This window comes from Lepeophtheirus salmonis, chromosome 12 (assembly GCF_016086655.4).
Source record: "Lepeophtheirus salmonis chromosome 12, UVic_Lsal_1.4, whole genome shotgun sequence".
Classification (NCBI taxonomy): Eukaryota; Metazoa; Arthropoda; class Copepoda; order Siphonostomatoida; family Caligidae; genus Lepeophtheirus; species Lepeophtheirus salmonis.
Window position 1 is genome coordinate 11640507 of NC_052142.2, and position 11510 is coordinate 11652016.

The 11510-nt window shown below is 30.3% G+C and overlaps 1 long non-coding RNA gene across 1 annotated transcript; it reads left to right on the plus strand.

Annotated features, from left to right (window-relative positions):
- The first annotated feature begins 7822 nt into the window (after window positions 1-7822).
- LOC121126694 (uncharacterized) lies at window positions 7823-8744 on the plus strand. The gene is made up of 2 exons (XR_005867098.2): window positions 7823-8469; window positions 8560-8744. It is a non-coding gene; the product is annotated as an uncharacterized lncRNA (long non-coding RNA).
- Window positions 8745-11510: the final 2766 nt, after the last annotated feature.

Sequence of the window (11510 nt, forward strand, 5' to 3'; positions counted from 1 at the left end):
CGGTGAATTTTGGCTACTTTAAGTACAATTTGTGGTGCCTCCAAAGGATTAATCAGAATCATTTTTTCATTTAAATGAACTATAATTTGTTGGAAAGTGTATTCCATGTTCAATTTTGAGAAAAATAATCTAGCTTCCTATTGGGTGGGCGTGCTACAAATATGTAATTTTATTATAATGACTCAGTACTATTATGAGTTGGTCATAAGTTACATATATATAATAGATTTTAAAAATTAATTATGACTTAATTCATCTATATTTACATACCTATATGATTGGTGGACGGTTGAGTAAGGTTGTTTTGGTCCGCTGAAGCGGACAAAGCGCAATACTGACGTACGGCCCTGGGAGTATACAAGGATTCCATATAAGATGTGGAGGGGGTGATACATTCTTGAGTGAATGATCTACGAGATTAGAAGTCAGTGTAATATACCTTATGTTAAAATGTATCTCTGCAAAAAAATTATCCTTCCATTATTGGGGATGAGAGATAATGAGTGGGCCAAAGATCGTCCTCAATTTACTGAAAATATATAAATTCATTGGAACAATGGATTGATGCAGATCCATATTTACGAATATTCCACAGAAAATATATATCTAAAGTCTAATTTAAGTAAAAAAATATACTAGAACTACCGAGAACACAATTTTAACTATTCCCTCTCATATTTTAAATTTTTTTAATGTAGAAAGTTTCGTGGATATTCTCATTCCTATTTACTAAAGAAAAAGTAAAGAGAAAATATCCCTTTTTAGGGATAAGCGTAGGGAATTCTTTTTCTTCAATAATATAAGTTATCCCTACGGCAGATTAAATTCCGTACGAGTGACAGCATTGAATCCTGCTGCCAATTCTTTAAGATTAGGTTTATTATGTTTTTTTTAATTAAAACACAGGCAGATCTGTTAACTTATTTCTCTTTTGTTCTTGTTGCAGTTTAGTGAAGAAAACAATGTTTCACATGCATATGTTGAAGATAAACTTGCCAATAATGCATTTATGAATCGTTTGAGAGCACTAAACGTTTCAGGAATGCAATTCCAAGCAAATAATAATTCTTCATCTTGATTACAAGAACCTAATCCATGTAACTTGTCTGAATTATGTTCTTCTAAAATAGGCCCTAAGACGGATAAACTTTTGCTTCCAAATGGAACTCGATTTCCAAATTATCTATCTCTAGCCATCAAAACAAATCTATTTTCAGTTGGATAAAATTTGCCTTTTCCAGATTTTTTACGATAATTAGAATTTCTTCAAGCGCCCGAAATTGTGTTAATCTTGATGAAAATGGTCTTTCATGGAAATTAAAACTGACTTAAAATAGGCTTCCTCAGTAATCCCAATAGTCTGATCTTGGTAAATCCTCACGTTTTCTTTTTTATTCACGGAAATCATTTCTAACTTTTAATTTCTAAGTCACCTTGGAAAATATGCCGCTTACTTTCAAAAGCAATGATAATCCAAAATATAATATCAATGATTTTACAATAGGCTTATAGCTTAACATTTAAATAGTTTAAATTCATTGATACAAAAGTAAAAAAAACATTAACATACTGAGCTAGGCATCATAATCCAACTCGAGGAAAATTATTATTATTTTCCAAGTTTAGAAAAGAGCTATATCTCATTTAAATATTCGACAAATAATTTGAGAATTTTTTCCTGTACAAGGCCAACATACACATTATTGTACCTTAACAATACATAACAAGGGGATTCCACTTCGTTTAGCACTAAGCTGAATTCACATTTCTATAATGCTCCTGCTGATAACAGGTTGACTACCTTAGTGCGTTTGATGTCACATCCTTCCGTTCTTAAAACTAGGCGGGGGGTAAAATGGGATAACAATCTTCTTCTGTGGAAAGCTTTAAAAATCCAATATTACGCCTAACCCGTTGGGTGTTCCATCTGTTGTTACCGATACAACTTTTTGAGATATCTATATTTCTTTCACGCAATATATTTACAACAATCTGGCATTTCTCTTTCCCTGTGGTATTTGAAGACAAAGTTTTTAAACTCAGCAATTCTTCATACATTTCATCTCCTCTAGAGTATTTGGAAAATATTGCTAGTAGTGCAGACGATGTGATATCAGTAGTTTCATCACGACAAATTGAAAAGAAATCACAGCCAGCCAAGTATTTTCCTAATTTACTCTCTCAATTAGCGTTCATGGCCATTACCCAAATTGAACAATGTTTCTGAAATAGATAAATCTTTTATGCACTTGATAATAGCGTATATATTGTTCAATTCCCCCCATACCCCCCCAGCACAGTCCACAAAATCCTTTTTAAGAAACGAACAGTCACTGAAAGTTTTTCCATCCGTAAATGTATGAAAATGTATGAAAAATGGAAATTTGCAGAAACCAAATCTTAGCTCTTGCATAATGTACTCTTTACGTTCTTTTTCACTTTTTTGTAAAAGCCACATTCCATGATCTGCTCACAACTTTTTCCTTACATAAGATACGAAAAGCTTTCCTTTTGCTTTTTATAATGTCATATTGATGAGTCCAGCATTCTTGAAAATTCATTTTTCAGATAATTTAATTTTCTAGATATTCATTATGATAAATAGGGATTCAATCAAAAATTGTCAGTCCAGATATTCCACTATTTTAATTATTGGTTCTATTTCTTTTGTATTTCAAATATAAGTACTTTAGATTAGAGATATACCCATTAGCCTTGCTTTTGTTATCCTGCGCCAGAGCTAAGTACATGTTTATTCTTGACTACGCTAAAATACAGTTTTCACATAGCATACACGTTGCCAAAAACTGCATGGAGAACCGTCTTCTCTGTTTTAATTTTGATGCATTGTTTAACTGTTCAACTATAAAATTTATTTCTCTTTCAATATTATATTCTTCATTTTCAATGGTATTTAGAATTGTTATACAATTTTCAAGCTTTGATTTCGCCAAAGTCTCAGAATGGAGAGATTTACAATAAGATAGTAAGTTTCCTATTTGATTAAGAGTTTCAATTTCCTCAGAGTGGCTATATGTTTAAATTTGTCTTCAGTTATAGTTGTGCAATGATTACATAATGTAAATTTTAAATTATCAAATATTTAAAGGGATTGATAAATTTGGGGAACTGTTCCATTTATATAGCAAAAAAGAAGAATATCTCCGTTTATTATAAGATGAGTATCAGACGGCAAACAACTAAATCGATTATATCTAATAAAGGTGTTATTTTATTTATTTCAAAGTAGGTTACTTCTTCGTATAGTTGACGAATCGTTTCATTTTGGAATCTGTAATGATTATAGAAAAAATATTAGTACATAAAAAAGACTTATGCACGTATGACTTATTATCTAATTACTTTTGTTTTACTTAGTAGTTGAACTTGAAGCAGAAGTTCTCGGAACTGGACTGGTTTTGAGTAATATCAAATATGGCCAAAGTTGATAATCCTGTACAGAAAAACGCGTGCAATGAGAAGGGGGAGAAAGACTTATGGTATCATTGTTTAAAATGCTGCTGTGATTATCAGCTGCCTGCTTTATTATGATTTTTGAAGGTATAACAAAAGTATTTTGGAGCAAAATGTTTAATAAAGATATACTACGTATGATTTATTTAGACATTTTTTATCCGTTAAAGTAGATGTGAAAACGTCACACTCCATGAAATTGTAATTCATTATGAACCATATTCTCAGAATAATAACTAATGAAACGACAAGGTTGAGTACTTCAATATTTATTTGAAGTTCGAAGTTTAAAAAAGAAGGCTTAAATCAAATATAATCTACATACTAAAAAATAAACTATCATACATGTATCTTAAATATACAAAATTAAACAATTGTAATCATATAACTAATAATAATAATAAATTATAAATACAAAATATTGAAATAATAGATTGATCCAATTTTCTTGTTCTGACATTGGAATTCAGTTAAATATGTCATAACTTTAGGTTTCAAAATACAAGCCAGACGTGGAGTTTAATCAAAATGATCATCAACCCTTTTTCCTCATTTGGAAGTTGCTATATAAAATTATACACAGAATAGATATATCTCTACCAATGAGATCTAAATAATTATTATTAATAAAGTAAATGTCAAAGTCATAAGATTAGACAATAAATTTAATAAAAAAAACAATATTAGAATTAAATCAATCGTAAACTTTTAAAGGAAAAGCAAATTATGGAGTAATGTCCGCCGATATTACTCCTTATTAAGAGCATCAAAAAAGATCCCCCCCCCCCCTTAATTATGCGTGTATAACAACATACTATTATCATGCAGGATACACACAATTCCTAATTATAATGCTACACCCAATGCAACTACCCCCATTGTTGTGACCATTTAAGCAGTTGTTTTCGCCTTTTATGAGTTTCCTGAACAACATTTCTTGGAGCTTATGAACCAAAGCTAATCCTTAAGTGATAAAAAAGTAATATCTATTGACTATGTAATATTGGAAAAACTAATGATCATCCCCAAGTCTTTAAGTGAAGAAACTAGTCTCAGACAAACTAGTTGCGAACCATCCAAAGCTACAATCCCCGTTGTTGTGACCATTTAAGCAGTTGTTTTTTCCATTTAATGAGTTGTTTATCATAATTCTTGATAATTTTAGCTAAAATAGAATAATATTTTATGATTAGATTTTAAAAAAATTAATACTTACTGTTAGATGGTACAAAATTCAGAGTTTTATTTCGAAATTTGTAAATATTTTATACTTTTTACTGATAACTGTGATCGTAATTTGGTCTGGATGACTTTAAACATGCTGAAAATTTTCTCAACTTCACAATTTACAATGTGGGTATTTCTATCAATGACATTATTACCAACATCTTCATTAATTAATGATGCTTCCTCGGGAAGGGAAGAATTTACCCGTGTATTTCTCCATAAATTTTTTGAACATAGTATATTACATGTAATAAGCATCTTTGTGAGATCAGAGTTAAAGTCTAACTTGATGTATTCATCATTAACTTGATTTTTTAGATGAATACCCCTGCTCTTGATATGAGATGAGGATAATGAGTGGCGTTTAATTCTAGACAGGGGACTAAAGGGACATTTATTTCTAAAAATTCGACAAACCATCTGTTTCTCCTCCGGTAAGTATTTTTCAAATTCCTGGGCCTCGATTTCCAGAAATTTATACAGAAAGAGACGTTATTTTAGGCATTTTATTCAGTTCTCTATCAACTATCAGTATCTAATATTATATTAATATTTAATAATTAAGACCGGAATTGATAACGTTGTTGATAGAGGAAGATATTTATTATTTTAGTCAAAGATTCCATAAGTATTTCTTCCCTTCTCCTTGCACAGTTTTGTATCCTTACCAAAATTATCAACCTTAAATATGGCTTAAACACCCTGAAATATAGATGGAACTGCATCTTTTTTTTAAACATAAGGCGAGAGAGAATAGTTAGTATTTTTCTATGGGGTTTGAATCCGTGATTTTAGATTTATAGTCTTCTTGTCTAAAATGTTTGTTGCACAATCTTGAATTTTTATTCGGTTCATAATCTTTCCTATAGGTATATTAATAGGAACTTTTAGTATTGATACATTTGTTCAAAGTTTACCTAAACTATCAGTGAAAGAGAAATAAGTAAATAGTAATTGCTAAGAAATCGTATAGGCCTAGGGTTGGATCGGTCTAATAAAAGCTAAAGAGACTGCAGTCCTATCGGTCCGATCCTAATTAATTTTATAAGTCCTAGAACCGGTCCTTATCAGTCTTTTTTGGGAACTGCAATAGCTGAAATGACGTAATTATTAATTCCATTGCGTACCTATTCGTTAATCAGGTGTGAGGAAGATTTTGCCCTTCTGCGCTGATCCGTTTGTCCAAAAAATATATCATCACTTGTATTTTCAAGATTTTTTTTATTTCAGATACGGAGAAGTATTGAAATTCAAGACTTTCATGAAAGATTGTTATAATTTCTCCGACTCGGTTGTCCCATGGAAACCAAAGAGGTCAGAAGACTGGAAACTAGGTTACGACAAGTGGCTCTGATGGTCATTTATAAGACCTTTAGGTTGTCCTCGAGGGCCCTTATGGGAGCCTATGAGGAGACCAGTATGATATCCCGGACAGTAGCGGCAATGTATAGTGCTTCTGATCTTTAAGATCAAGCAGAGGAAAAAAAGGAGGGTCTCCTATCGGTTAATTAATTTACCGCTACATCGACTTCTAACTCTATTCCTAGACCAGCGGCAGCACCTAGTCCAATAAAGAGGATGAGGGGACAAAGAATAGGTAATTAAAATCTTTCATTACTAGTTCAAAAAACTTGTGGTATCAAATGCCAAATACACTTCCTTGATTTATAAGAAAAGTCTTGGACCAACAACCCTAGGATGCAAGAGCTCGGATCTTCTTCGCTTTCTCATTAGGAAGTGAAATAGTCATGAACTTGAAGTCCCATGACAACCCCAAATAAATAAGTTGCTTTCTTTGAATCAATAATTATTATTTTAATAAGAACTTGAAACCAAGGATTGTGTATAACATCAATGCTATACACGAGGAGAGTGAGGCTTGCACATAGGCATTGTCCATAAAAATTAATTCATCTAAATAGATACTACAACTTATAGTAAGTTGTGACGTTAGATATGAAACCACTATTTTCAAAAGCTTATTAAAAATTATCGGTGTTGAAGTAAACCCCATAAATATAATGACAGTATTTTTTCATTTAAACCTTGAAAAGAAAACGACAATGGTCAGGATTAAAATAAAAAAAGTAGAATATGTATCACACAGATCTACAGAATATTAATTAATTCAATTGAACATAATTTATATTTATAATAAACTATAACCTTGTTAAGTAACCATTAATCTCCATCGATAATTATCTTTATGAAGTAGCATTATTCATCAGGTGGTTATTTCTTCCCTTCAGTGCCACCTATAACGATAATCATAAGCAGAATGAAAGAACAGGATTGCTCTAAGCAATTTTAATAACTTCCGAATGGACGTGATCAAGATGGTTCCTGCACTTACAGGAACTGTCAATGAAAGAGCTAAGATTAGGATCAGCACGAACGATTTTCTCATGTCTTGACCCTCAGACTCTATCATAATCGGGAGTGCTTTTAAAATAGGCTACACTATGACATTAAATATAAATTAATAAGGTGTTTATTCGTTTTTTTTTATTATGTTCCATTGTTCTATTACTTTACATTCAGTAATATATTATATTTTAATAATAATTATGCTTATTTACTAATAATTGTTGATATTTATCTATTAAATAGGAATATAAAACTAAGGATTCATATTTGTACTGCTTACTCTATCAGAAAAGAATATTAAATAAAACATAAACGGTACCTTTAGATGCACAAATATTTTTAAGTGAGCATTTAAATATTCCTATGAAACATTTATAAAATAATGGATCGAATTCACCTGTTGATACTAGTTTTTCCTTTTCTTACTTTTCAAATATATAAAATCATCGGTGTACTTGGTAAAGGAGGAGATGGGACTCCACTAAAAGTTTTTAACAAATTTAATAAAATAGATATATATAATTAATGTTTGTTTTATTATAATAGTTAACTAAGGAGTCAAATGGGACAAGTCCTAAAGACCACGGACCGTTCATTTTAGTTAAAAAATTTATATACTACAGTTTGGTTACTCTGTTTGAGAAATTCCGCATCAAGGAGGACCACAGGTGTTGTATTACAAACGAGATGTCTGAGAAAGAAGTTGAAGAGGTATGGAGTGAAATAAAGCTGCTATAAGACAAAAAAGAGAAGCAGAGAGACAAATTAGAAGGAGGTTTAGAAACGGATTCTCGAGTAAAAATTTGGAAAAATTATTGGGTAAGTTTGAAGAAACAGTGACAAGTCTCAACACTTTGAAGACAAAGCTGATCGAGCACAGGAATAAAGTTGATATGTTGACTGTAGAAGAGCTAACCAAAGCACTAAAGGAGAACTTATTTGCAGTAACAGAAGTAAAAGATTTGGAAGAGAGTTATAAGGGCAAAGGTAAAAAATGTTGATTCGGAGTCTCAGAGAAGTCGTGATCATAACTTAAAAGAGCTGAAAATTAAGCTTGAAATAGAAAAGATGAAGTTGGCAAATGAGAAATTTGTGGAAGTCAAAGTGAGGCAGCCTAGTAACGATAAAGAAACGCGAAGAGAAGAATAAAGTTTGGAAATGGACTAATGATAGTGATGGGTTTAGACTCTGAGAAGAATCTATGAGTTGTTATTCAAATCATTCCCGTTTAGAAGAAGCATTTGTGAAAAATACAGAACTTCTAAATCATATGGTAAAAGAATTAGTAGAAACGAAAAGAGAGTCAAAGAACTTGGTGCTTCAAATAGCTGGATATAAACCTAAAAAGTGGGATGCAGATGCAAAGAATTATCATTTGTGGCGAACATTTTTCCAAAGAATGTAAATCCTTAATAATAAATATTATTAGTGAAATAAATAAGAAATTTATATCTACAATATTTAAAAAAAATTTACATTTTTTTTTTAAAGATTCTCGTTTTTCCATGATTTCATCTGAAAAAATATATTAATTTGAGGATATTGACATTACTGAACCCTTGGTTCCAACCCTTGGTTTGAAATGGTTGGATTTAAAAATGACAACATTATACATTCTACCATAGACAACATTTAGAGCAAGACAAACCGAGTCTGTATTAATCTCTACTGAAAAAGAAGACAAAGATGATGAAGAAGAAGACAACATGCAAAAAAATACGTTAATGCAACTTATTTAAAAGGAACAAAAGACTATATCTAAAAAAATAAGGTATGTAAACTAAAAAATGAGCGCTATATAAAAGAGAAACTAAATATTTTCCTGGGTGAAGAATGTGTAAGTTCCAACGAAAGCTTATTAAATTGGTGGCAAAGTATTGGGAAATATAGATTTCAAAAGCTATCCCAACTTTATTTTTCTTTGTATATTATTCAAGGTTCTTCTTTTCACACCCAAGGGTCTTTTCGACAGCTAGAAATGCACTATGTGATTCAAGAAATCTCTAGTCAAATTACATGGCAGAAATGCTAATAATATTAAATACTAAATACAAATAACTATTTTTTTCGAATTATACTTTATCAATATATATTTCAAATGTATTGGTGAATTATTTTCATAAATATTATTAAAATATTAATTAACACAGACTTATTATTTAAATAATCTAAAATACAAAAACTTTGGACAGCAGAAAGTCCCAAAAGATAATTACGGATCTGAAGGTACTTAAAGGGTGTTTATTTTTTAAATATAAAAAAGTTATTGGACTTGGTTATAAAAATTTGAATAATAAAAAAAAATAAACAAAATTTACTATATTTGCCTCTTGTATTGTGGTACACATAATATAATATATAATACTTAAAATTAAATTGAAATGGCATAGTTATATTATTAAAATATACGTATATATTAAATCAACTAAGAATGTTGATACAATCAAAACCCCACTTCCCTTAACAAGGCTAAGATATATAGCTTATAAGTCCATTTGAACGTCTAAAATAAAGTATAATGAATAAATACTTAGGTACATTTACATAATTTCCACATTGTTATATTATTTTATAATTTTTAAATATAAATACAAAAATCATTTAATTATTTTGTTACATATTTAATTATTTACATAAACAAAACAACTAGTAATATACTATTATGGAAAACATACTTCATAAATAGGTATAGTTATAAAATGTATTATATAACTTAATTTAAATAAATCTTAGATCCTTGTGAGGATAATATTTTAATATGGTCACAAACATTTTTCTAATTATATACCAGGAATTTATTATGATTTTCAATGAAGGGCTATGAATAGAGTATGTGAACAATCCGCTTCTCTGTTCTTGACTGATTTTTTAATTATATTTTTTATTAAATTCCTTAGTTTTTGTAGCCTTCTTAATAATTTTTCTGCCTATTTATTAATGCAATGATTAATTAAATATTGAACTAAATATTTTAAATCAGAAGTTACTGTCTTATTCTTGAACGTATAGGCAATGATGGAAGGGACATCATTAACTTTCCCTCCATTAAGAGTATTTTATGAGCCGAGCGATAATTATAAAATATAAGCTCTACTAAATATTATACGATGGAGATACATGAAGTTATATGTAGGAGGTCTGTGGCTAGAACGTTCTAGCTATATATCATTATTTTTTTAATCTTTATATTATTCAATCCTTAGCTATGAGTGAAGAAAATAAAAAGATAGCTAGGACCGTATGACTGAAATAACGATGTATCAGTCCTTAGGACTGTTGAATGGTAAAAAAGATCGGACTGATAAAAAAAAAAGACTGAAAGGGGTGGGAAAAAAAGACTGATAAGGCGATCGGTCCGAGGACCGATCCAACACTATATATGCCCGATCTCAACTATGAAGAAGCGTTTCCTTTTCTTAATAGGTAGCCTATAAAAAAGTCCTCATTTGGATTGCCGGAGTAACCTGTCCTGCATTTCTATATTTTGGAGGAGAGAAAGAATAATGCTCATTACGTTTCATTAGATCCACTACAATCAGCTGTGACCAGAGTGGAAGGAAAAAAGAATATAAATAGGACATTTGCTAGAATTACTCCGATTTAAATCCCCAATTCTACTGTAAGTCCAAGAACAATTTATAATTATAACTCCGCAACAAATCCTCAGGATTACGTTCTTTTATGAACACACACGAAAGTTCCATCAAGTTTGGAATATATTTAGAAAAGGATGTTCACTACTCAGGAATTAAATAATAATGACAACTGTTGAGGAAAATAAAATTCGTTTTTTATACTTCCAATTACAAAATTAACGGCCAGATAAAAGCAAAAGTCCCCCTTTTTATATGTCCCACCCATAGGGATAAAAAATATATTATATTTCTATGCTCCAAACCCATGAATTACTATACTATACATATATTCAAGGAAGGCTACATACATGTATCTAGCCTTCCTTACATATACAATATATTTAGTAATTTATGCCCAGCCTCACACTTAAAAATTGCTTAGGGGAAATAATTAACAGTATAATAATAAATGTCTAATTGAAGATACAATGTAAAATTATTGTCAGAGGTGAGAACTTGGACTCCACAGTTTAATTATAATATATATTTTTTCAATAATGATATATGTAAAAATAACTCTTTATAAACATCATCATGTTTGAACCCAAATAAACAAATTAATGGGTAAACAGAACTCCATATTTAAAAAATATTATCTATCTAAGCTAAGTCCGTCTTGGGGACCTCGAATGAACATCTTATAAAAAGTAAATTATACTACTTAACAAAATAACTCTTAATTATATCAGCAAATAATAACTAAATAGTACCTCTAGCGGACAACAAAAGGTTCTGTGTACCAAGATATTTTTGAGTTATTGATCACGTGGGTCCTCGTTTCGCTACTTGGTTTAAAACTTGAACTTT